We start from the raw sequence: 11,471 nt of genomic DNA on the forward strand, positions 1-11,471 counted from the left end.
TGAATTTTAAAATTCTCTCCCAGTGACTCTGATGATCCAGATTTCATTGTCTCTGCCCTAAGCCAGTGGTATGCAGCAGGATCATCTGAAGAGCTCCATATACATAGAGGTGTCTAGGAGCCATGTATCCCAGACAACTGGGACGTGGACTAGACATTTATAATAATCCTTGTGGGTGATTTGACATACTTAGGGTATTTAAGAGCCACCCAAACCTTTTCAAGAAATGTTTTGCCACTCTTGGGAAAAAAATTCCAGCATTTTTTCCAAATAGGACAAAAGTAGATGACAACAATGTACACAATTTCAGTTCTTTAGCATTTTTTCAGCAAATTCCACTGCCATTTGAGTATAAACATTCTGCTATTTTTGTAAATAAATATACCTTATCTGCATCTCTAACATACTATTCCATAGTAACTCCAGAGCAGAAGTACCTGGTCACTTCTAAAATTTAAAAAATAATATAATAATATAATACCAGCCTGGGCAATATAGTGAGACTCTGTCTCTACAAAAAAATAAAGAATTAGCCTGGCATGGTGGTATGTGCCTGTTGTCCCAGTTACTAGAGGTGGGGGTGGGTAGGGCTGGGGAGCTGAACACAGGAAATCAAGGCATGATCACACCACTGCACTCTGGCCTGGGCGACAGAGAGAAACCCTGTCTAAAAGAACAAAAAACTGTGATAACAAAACTCTTCCATAAGGATAGAGAAGCAGAACTGTATCGTGGAAAGAGAGAGACTGACTAGGTATAAATTCACTGCCCCTTACCAGCTGTGTGGTCATGGATAAGTCATTTAGCCTCTCAGCTTCAGTTTCCACATCTGTAAAATACCTACCTGGGAAAGTGGTTGTAAGCATTTAAATGGTACAATGAATAGAAAGTGTGTGGTACATAGTAAGTATTCAGTAACTCTTCCCTCAGAATCACCAAAAAAAGTCCCAAACTATAAAAGGAATTATATTAGAATTATACTAATGCAACCTAATTTATATTTTCTACTTTTACGCTATGGTTTTCCAATTTCTAACATTTTATTTCTATCACATTTTCTTTTTTAAAACTATTTTTAAGGATTACAGGTTCTGAAATTTTGAGAAAAAATAGAAAACATTAGTTCCCTTTTCTGTTTGTGGTGTTAGTAATAATATGTCTTTCCTTGAGCACCTCCCCTACTGTGGCTTTTCTGCAGCCAGCAGTTCTTGGCCTCACAGATAGAGAAGATCTTTCCAATCTTTCCCACCCAACGACACAATTCCTACTTACTTCTCCCACACGCAGAAGAATTCCTCAGTTTGCAGCTTCCAAATTATCCATCCCATGGTTTTTTTTTTGTTAGCCAGACCTCGAGACAACTCACCCTCTTTCCCACCTCCAGTGGTCTGTAGGCAGCCAGTTTTCAAGCAAACAAGGGTTTGTCTTGCCTTCTGGGGTTGAGAAATTTACAGAATGTAACTTGGGCCCTATTTGTTTCCCAAGAACATTTTGGGAGTTTCCCTCCTTTTGCATGTATTTAAAAGAGATAAACCTGAAACACAAAATAATTTGATTTTTCTAATTGTGTAACTTGGCTCCCAAGAACATTTCACATTCCACTAGCCTTATAGTCCTCCAGGCTGAAAAATTATAGGCACAGGAGGAGCAGTGGCTTATAATTCATAAAAACTTTAAGCTGTCTGGGAAACAAGCTCCCAGCTAACTGAAACAGGAAGGAAATCATCCACTTAGCTGCGTATGCATTTAAAATCTTGAAATTGAGCTAGGTTCCTTCCTCAGGACAAAAATCTATGCCAGAATAATTTCACTTACAACTAGAAATTGCAAAACATGTGTTTAGAAATTGTTAAATCACAGGTTCTTAGCTCTAGTTTTGGGTCTTTTTTTTCTTTGAGAAACAGAGTCTCGCTTTGTTGCCCAGGCTAGAGTGCAATGGCATGATCTTGGCTCACTGCAACCTTGGCCTCCCGGGTTCAAGCAGTTCTCGTGCCTCAGTCTCCTGAGTAGCTGGGACTATAGGTGCCTGCCACCATGCCCAGCTAATTTTTGTATTTTTAGTAGAGATGGGGTTTCACCATGTTGCCCAGGCTGGTCTTTAACTCCTGACCTGAAGTGATCCGCCTGCCTTGGCCTCCCAAAGTGCTGGGATTACAGGCGTGAGCCACCACGCCTGGCGTAGTTATGATTCGGGTCTTGTTGCTCCAGGCATTCCATCAGCTTTCTCAGCCATTCTCATTTTCAAAGGAGTGTGTATGATGTTTCCACAGTCAGTTGTCAGGGTGTTTTTCTAGGCTAATTTACTCTTTTTTTCCATTACAGTTCAAATGAATACATTCACAAAATAAACTTGGTTATCTTTTATCTTTTTTCCTTGGCTAGAACTTCCTAGTTATTTCAACTGAGGTGAGTTTCTAATTCTGATTCAATCCCCACCCTAACCTCCTTCCCCTAAAAGGAGGGTTCCTATGCTCAGTGTTCCCCCTTCACCCCTGCAGAACCCTCTTCTCTCTTTTCCACACTGCTCTTTGCCACGGCAAGCTGACCTTTGTGGATGACACATTTGGGTTCCCTTGCCTTCTGGCTTCCGGTGAGGTTCAGCCAATGAGGGGCATTGGCAGGAGTAGAGGACCGGAGAGAGGACTGAAGGGTTATTCCTGTCACTCCCTATGGGCTCTGGCTTAGCAGTGGTTGCCTTCCTCTACCAAATGCCAGTGCTTCCATAGGGTGGCCCTACTCTTAAGGCTACACATTTCTCAGAGTTTCAATAACTGCCACCTCCCTTTGCCCTGACATTCTCCTCATTGTGTTTCACCATCTCTTGTTGGGTGCCATGACCCTGCTCACACGTTTGTAAACAGTCGTTTCCTTAAACTCTGTTACTTTTCTGAGGATGCTGCTTCCTGCTGGACTCGGGTACAGCTCCTCATATACATCTTGGTAGTGCTGGTTCAAGACACCAAATATGACGGAATAAAGCCTGTTGACCAGTCTTGACAAAAATTGTCACTGCCTTTTTCTGTTTTTCAAATTGGCGAGTACTTTCCCTGTCAATACCTGATGTACCATGAGGACACCATCATTACATGGGAATCATGTATGCTGTTTCACGTGTCACTGTATGGAAGAGTGCCGAGACCACAGATTTGGTCAGTCCACCAACGTCCAGAAACCAAATTCTTTGCCTTCACAAACTTCTTTTCTACCCAGTCTGAAAGTCATAGCACTTCAGTAGAGTGCCCTTCATCCATTCCCTGAGATCCACTCTGCTCTGGAAGAGGAAGAGACTGCTCAAGGTTCCCCAAGGTGGAATTATCTTTTTTTTTTTTTTTTTTTTTTGAGAAGGAGTCTCACTCTGTCGCCCAGGCTGGAGTACAGTGGCACGATCTCGGCTCACTGAAACCTCTGCCTCCCGGGTTCAAGCGATTCTGCTGCCTCAGCCTCCCAAGTAGCTGGGACTACGGGCACCCGCCACCACACATGGCTAATTTTTGTATTTTTAGTAGAGACGGGGTTTCACCATGTTGGTCAGGCTGGTCTCGAACTACTGACCTCAAATAATCTGCCTGCCTCGGCCTCCCAAAGTGCTGGGATTACAGGCATGAGCCACCGTGCCCAGCCGGGAATCATTCTTAAATCTTCTCTCTCCTTATACTAAATATTGCATAAGTCACCACATGTTTTCCACCCTAGTCCCTTAACTTTCTTACATTTTCACCACTACTACTGTGATCCAGAAAACCAACACTTCTCTTACATGGAGTATAACATCTTTGTATCTGGTCTTTGTGCCTCTAGCGGGGTTCCTTTCCAAAGCATGCTGTTTTCAGCAGCCAGAATAATCTTTCTGAATCACAAATCTGATCATCCCTTTTGTATACCGGCCCCAGGATCAAGTCCATACTTCATAAACAATTTCTAAGCTCATTATGGTCTGGACAATAGCTTCTCATGTCTCACATTTTTCTTCTCACGCCCCAAGCACTTTTCATTCCACCAAAATTCTAGTCTCTTTCTTGCCTTCATCATTATGTTCTTGTGCCTGCAAAGTTCTGTCTACTTTCACCTGTCTTTCAAGTTTCAATGTGGGCATCATGCCTGTATCAGGAATGCTTTCAACTGCAAATATCTAGAAGCCCAGGCTGCAGTTAATTGTTTTTTATGTGAGAAGTCTGGAAAGTGGCAGTGGCTAGCATTGATTCACTGTATTTTTATTTTTATCACTATTACTTTTAATAGAAATTATTATTTATTTATAACAGTAAGATTAGTCTTTTAAATTATTGCTCCCATGGTTCTGATAAAACTCTATTCCACATTCTCATTCTCCTGGTCCAAACCAGGGATCACAAAGAACCAGGTTTTATCTGACGTTTTTGCAAATCAGCTAGTTAATAGCTGATATCTGTGTTAAGAAAAATGTTAAGGCCCAAGAGGGGCTCAGCAGAAGAGAATGCCATGCATGATCGTTTAGTCTTGTCTGTCACGGGTGCAGAAAACAAAAACATGACAATGTGTGCTATGTATCTGCCATTTTTTGTCAAACTTATGTATCTGTAAGTGGCCTGGCGTTAATACAGTTTTCCATTTACCTTGTCAGGATGGAAAAGAACAGTTCTAGAACAGGAAAAACATTGTGATTATTTGCCTTTAATCTGTGGAGCTGGTGAATTATTCCACTTTAAATGATAAAACCTCACATTTCTAGGATTAAACTCAATTAGTCATGTTATACTAGCTTTCATATAGACCACTAAATTTATTTGGCTAATATTTTGACTTATCACAGTATACTTTGAATTAATGTTACACCACCTAACATATAAGAGCCTTACAATACTATATTTCCATTTGTCTCCTCCCTATTTTGTGCTCCACTGTGGTCAACCTTTTTTTTTTTTTTTTTCTTACTTTTCCAAATGGTACACAGAGGTGCAATACATAGTTAATATTTTTGTTTAAATAATCAACTGTTTTTCTTGTAATGAACTTAAACAATAATAAAAACATTTCTGAAGTTTTTTGTTCCAAAACTCCATGGTCAATTCATATTTCCAACTGCTGACATTTCCCTTCAGCCTGAAAACATTAACATTTCTTGTAGTATATAGCTTTGCTGGTGATGAATTTCATCAGCTTTTTTTCTTTATTTGGAAATGTCTTTATTTTTCTATATTTTTATTTATCTCTGGAAAAAATTCTAGGTTGACAATTTTTTCCTTATTACTTTAAATATTAATGCATCATTCTATTTTCTTTTTATCTCTGTTGCTTCCCGTAAAAAATCAGTGATTATTCTTCGGATTGGTCTCCTATATGTACTACACCCTTTTTCTCTGGCTGCTTTATTTTGCTTCCAGCAATTTAACTATAATGGATGTGTTAAGGTTTTTTTTTTTAAATGTTTATGCTGCTTAGGTTTTATTGAGCCTCTTCTGGGGTCTAGGGGTTTATAGTTTTTATTTCATTTAGAAAAATTTGGCCATTAAAAATTTTTTTTTCTGTACCAATCTCACCCCCTTTTATGCTGAGACTTCGTATATACATATATTAGACCCTTTAGTGTTACCTCATAGGTTACTCAGTCTATGTTTAATTTTTCATTTCTTTTTCTCTTTGTGCTTTGGTTTGGATAGTTTTTATTGACCTGTCTTCAAGTTTACTGATTTTTTTTTTGTAGTGTCCTATTTACTATTAAGTCCATCCAGTAAAATCTCATTTCAAATATTATAAATTTTAGTTCTAGAATTTTCATGTAATTATCTTTTTTTACTTTCCATTTTTCTATTGAGAGTCCCTATGTCCATCTATTCCTTTGAATCTTGAATATATTTATAATAGCTGTTTTAAAGTCCTTGACTGCTGATTTTAACATATATGTTGGGGCTGGGTTTGGTGGCTCATACCTATCTATAATCCTAGCATTTTGGGAGGCCAAGGCAGGAAGATCACTTTAGGCCAGGAGTTCAAGATCACCCTGGGCAACATAGTGAGACCCCAACTCTACAAAAAATTTTTAAAAATTTGCCAAGTGTGATGGTATGCACCTGTAGTCCTAGCCATCCAAGAGACTGAAGTGGGAGGATCGCTTGAGCCTAGGAGTTTGAGGTTGCAGTGAACTATAATTGTGCCTGGGTGACAGAGTGAGACCCTGTTTTCAAAACAAAACAAAACATAAATATCCTGTCTGGGTCTGTTTCTTTGGACTTTTTTGTTTGTTGTTGTTGCTGCTGTTGCTATTGCTGTTCCTAATTATAGGTCCCGTTTTCCTGCTCCTTCTCATATCTAGTAATTATTATTGCTTGATGAATATTGTGGTTCTTGAACTCCCGGCCTCAAGTGATCCTTCTGCCTTGGCCTCCCCTTATTCTAAGACTAGAGCAGACCTACTCCAAAGGTATGGTCATTCCAAGCTTTCAACTGAATGCCTGGGGTACTCAGTGAAGTCTCTTTATTCTGGCTAGATGGAAGACCAGTATCTCCAGCAGTGTGCAAGCTTCAGAATTATAATTTAGCTGATAGGGACCCCATTTGCTGTTTCTTGACAGGCCTGTGGTCTATTGCTCTGTGCATCTTCTGCTTAGCACTTGGGCAAAGACTCAAGGGGGCCCATATGCAGATTTCAGGAGTTCCTTCCCTGTGTAACTCCCTCCATCTGGTATCCTAACCCTCAATTTCCAGCCATTTCAGCAGCTCCAGCCTCTGATCTGTTTCCTCCATGCAGGTGGATCATTGCTCTCCGTTAGTCTCCACTTTTCTGCCTATGTATATAGTCAGATCCATTTAGCTTTCATTTTAAGGGATCTGGGGAGTCACTCAGCTCCCAGCTTGGCCTCACTGGCTGGGCCCAGAGAACTTACTGTTGGCTCCCTGCTGGACAGAGAATGGTCCAAAGGCAACTAGGAAACCACCCTGCCGTGTGAGGCTCTGCTTTGCTGTTTGTACCCTGCCGACATCTTCCTGGCTAGCCTGACTCACACTTCCCCTGGATTCTAAGCAGCCTGGTCCAAGCTGACAGTGTGTCACTAGGCAGAGAACACTTTTCCTTCCTCATCTTTTGACCCTCAATCTAATCTTGGTAGTGTTTCTGGCTGTCTGAATAAGGAAGTGCCTAATGTCTAGAAAGAAACCTGAAGCTTTCTTTGACTCACTAGGCAAGGGCAACAAGCTCCCTCTTGCTGATGTACCCTTTGCTAAGTTCACCTGCACCCTTAGGACTTTCAAACCAGAGAGCCCCACCAGAAGTCAGTATTAGAGAAAAGGGGAGACTGGAGGGAGTTTTAACCTCTTCATAATCTCCACTAACATCCCCTAGCCTTCCCTTGTTATTCTTTGATAGGGATAATTTTTCTATCATAAAAAGCTTGCATATAAGCATTTTAGAAAATATTGCTACTTATATTGATCTGTAAGTTAAATAATGTGGAGTTTGGGTTCTTCAGAATAGACTCTGGGTTGGGTTTAAATTTGGGCTCAAGATCTGTATGAGGGATCAATACCTGTGAAAAGAAGGGAGTGAAAGCTGGATTGGGCAAAGAAAGAAATCAAGCTGTGTTGCAGGCCTGATAAAGTCTCAGTCCCACGGTGGGGAGCTCAGGAGTCAGTATTGCCTGTTAAAGTGTGGTGCATCAAGCTGCAATGGCTAAGCCTTGATACCCTACCTCTCTCAGGCACCAGATAAAGACTGATGACTTTGGGCTTGGCAAATCTGCAGGTGAGGTAGACCTGGAAGGAGCTGACATTGAAGGCTGTCTGCTGGCTACATCTCCTGCAGTTGTGCAGCAAGCCCTTCTTCAAAGAGGAGTGCAGTGGTACATCTCTATTTCTACCACACACAAAACGGTGCTTGCAATGGAAATGCAAATTTAAGACAGATCTTCTCGCTGACCTTTCCAACCTGCTTACCACTCCTAAGAGCCTCCTATTTAGAAAGTCTGGAGCCAACTGGACTCATCTTTTGAAACACCAGGAGGCAGTGAGGACTAGACTTATCACGGAGCCTCACTGAGAGGCAGTCAGAGCAGGGGTCACATGGCAGGCTCCAGCAGTGGTCAGTGCATGCATCCGCACATCTACCCATCTGTCCATCTTTCCATGTGTCTGTCCACAAATGGACCCTGTGTCAGGTTCTTGGTCAGAGGCTGATGAGATAACTGTGGCTCCAACACCTTCTCTGTCTTCAAGGAACTCATAGTGACGGTGACATCGCCCGGAGCACAGCAACCCTCAGACAGGTGACTGCACCCTCAGCAAGAGGGCTTCAGCTAGTCAGATATTCACATTGCCTCTGAGCCCAGAAGCCAGTGTCAGGCATTGAGAAGTCACTCCATGGGAGAAAGTACTAGTCATGAAGCCACAGGCAGGGCTGGGCAGGCAATAACTGCCAAAGTAAGAGTCTAGGCCTGGTCTCAGGAGGCATGGGTGGGCACAGAAGAACTAGGCCTTGGGCTCCATGGGAATCTTGCTGGTCCCAAAGCCTGAGGTGTCTGGGCACAGGAGGCAGCTGAGCTTTGAGGAACTGGGGAAGCTGCAGTAAATCCAGAAATGAGGGGTGACGATGATGTAGGGAAGATGTAGGAGTGGAATGAGGTCAGGGGCAACAGCAGTGGGTGTCTGTGACAGGTGGGAGGGCCACAGACTCAGAAAGCTTACGCTTTCACAAGACGTTTTTCTTTTGGAGAAAAGTGAAAGGAAAAAGGGGATCAGCATGAACTCTCAGGTTGTTTTCTGCTGGGGCAAATTCTCTTGCACACAGGCAGTAGGGAAAGAAAACTAAAACCAAAGCACAACTTGTCCGAACAGCCCTGGTGGGCTGCTTTGCCCACTCCCCATGGTGGCCATTTTGTGCCTTCTCCACTCTCCACAAGTTCATAATCAGTCCAGATTCTTTCTCTCAAATAACAGAGAACATCGGTCATGAAACCCCTCTAACTTACAGACTCTGACCTACACCCTCCTGGGTCTCAGCCACATCCCTTCTCCTTCAAAGCCAGGCTCCCACCTGTGCTAATGTGCCCTTTTCCCCTTGACCATTCCAGGACATCTACCTATCAATTATTCCTTCTAGCCTTTTGCTGTCCACTTCCTTCCCTTTACCCTGGCAGCCTACTCAGATATACTCCATGGAGAGACAGGCACTCCCTGTACTGGCTCCTCCTCACACGAATGCCTCATTGTTCTCTCCTTCCACCTCTAAACTTCAAAGAGTTGTCTATCCTTTCTCTCTCAACTCCCTCCCTTGCCACCCACACTTCAGCACATTGCAATCTGGCTAGGCACATCTGATGCAGTCAGATGCAATCAGGACTTGCTGAAAATTAAGTCCTGATTGCATCTGACCTCTCAGCACCATTTGGTACTGTTGACCAATTCATTTCCTTGAATTTCTCCCTTCCTTTGACTGTACCTATCACAATGATATCCCAATCTACTTTGTTGACTTTTTATTTTTATTTTTTGACCTCTCTGTACATATCAATGTCCCACAAAGCTCTGCCCTCAGCACTCTTCTGTCCTTTAGATGCTCTCCGGCAATAACCCATCCACAAAAAAAATTTCCCCTCTGATGATCCCAAATCTATATCCTCAGCTCAGACACCTCTCCTGAGCTTCAGATGCATACTTCCACAGGTCTACCTGTCAACTCCCAAAAGGTATCATAGACATCTTCAGAAAGGAACTTCCCATCTTCTAATTCTCCCTTCTACTGTGTTATCTCTCTCAGTCAGTGGCTTCAATACATGTGGTTATTTAAGCCATAATCCTGAGAGCTGTCCTTCTACTCTCTGCTTACCAACCTGCCCCAATCCTCATCCTTCTCCTTCTCCTGCTTCTCCTCTTCCTCTTCTTCCTTTTCCTCCTCCTGCTGTCCTTAACCACTGCTCAGCCCTGTTCCTTATAACCTCTTACCCCAATCTTTCCAACAGCCTGCCTGGTAGGTCCACTCCTCCTCTTTGACACTGTTCAAATTTATTCTAGGTGACCAGAAGAATCTTTCTAAAGCACACAGTTAATCATCCTCTCCTCTGCTAAACACCTTCAATGGCCTCCCTGCTGCCTGAAAGTACAATCTCCTCAATGTCATCTATAAAACCATCTTTCATTTGGCTTCCGTTGACTCCTCCAACTTCGCCTCTCCTTCCCTGCCCTGCATTTTACACACCAGCAACACCAAGCTGATGCCTCTACAACTTTGCTTATGCTGTTCCTCCTGTCTGGAATGTCATCCCTATGTCATCCCTTCAACTTTTCCTATTAATTGCTTAAGGCTAATTTAGATGCCCCTCCTCCAAGATATACTTGTCTGGTTTACATGCCCTTTTCCTGTCTTGCAACTAGTTAGCTTTTGTCACTGCTACATTGTAGTTACATATGCACAAGAGTGTCCTAGTTGAGCCCAAACTGGGAGTCAGAACTGGTGGACCAGTCTCCCTCTTGGACTCTATTTACATGAGCTGATATGCATGACAGTATGTACTGTCATGGATAATATATAGTACTATAATTGCTTAAATTATAAGCAATTATAACTTAATTGGGATGGAAGACTGAGAGAAGAGGGAGATAGGATATTTTTTGGGGGTGTATATTTTCTGCCAAGCCCCTTGAAATGTCTGTGAGTCCTGATGGAGAGGTGAGTTACAGATGTTGTGAGACTCTGGGCTCAAGCAGAAAGGGAACAGCCATTTCTGGGTGTGTGGATGCTCCCTTATGCAGATGTGACAACAGAGGACATTGACAAGGGAGAACCAGGGCAAGCTGGAGGGTGGGGCCAAGTGTTGGTTAAAACTGATGGATTGGTTCATAATTCTATGCCAAATATTCCTTGGGAACTTCAAGAAGTATTTGAGAGATGGCGAACCAGAGGCAGGACTAGATTGCAGCTCTAACTTGGATGGACGGAGCAGTGTGAGGAGGCTTGCATCATGAATTTTTGCTCCAGAATGACTGCAGGAATAAATCAGGAAATCTGAGAGGTCCCACAGACCCCCTAAAGGAAGTGGGTTGCTCCTGCAGGACCTGGGAGACACCTCAAATGCTATGCTGGTATCCACAGCTGAGAGACCCACAGATGGTTCATGTCACAGGACTCCATGCAGACAACCCCCAATAACATCAAGGAGCCTGGTAGACTTGCTGGGTGGTTAGACCCAGAAGAGGGATAACAATCATTACAGCTCAGCTCCCAGGAAGCCACATCCATAAAAAAAAGGGGGAGAATACTACATCAAGGGAACACCCCATGGGACAAAAGAATCTGAACAACAGCCTTCAGCCCTAGATCTTCCCATCTGGCCTACCCAAATGAGAAGGAACCAGAAAACCAACCCTGGTACTATGACAAAACCAGGTTCTTTAACACATCCTCAAAATCACACTAGCTCACCAGCAATGGACCCAAACCAAGAAGAAATCCCAGATTTACCTGAAAAAGAATTCAGGAGGTTAGTTAGTAAGCTAATCAGGGAGGC

The sequence above is a fragment of the Pan paniscus genome, chromosome 9 (genome assembly GCF_029289425.2).
Source record: "Pan paniscus chromosome 9, NHGRI_mPanPan1-v2.0_pri, whole genome shotgun sequence".
NCBI classification, from domain to species: Eukaryota; Metazoa; Chordata; class Mammalia; order Primates; family Hominidae; genus Pan; species Pan paniscus.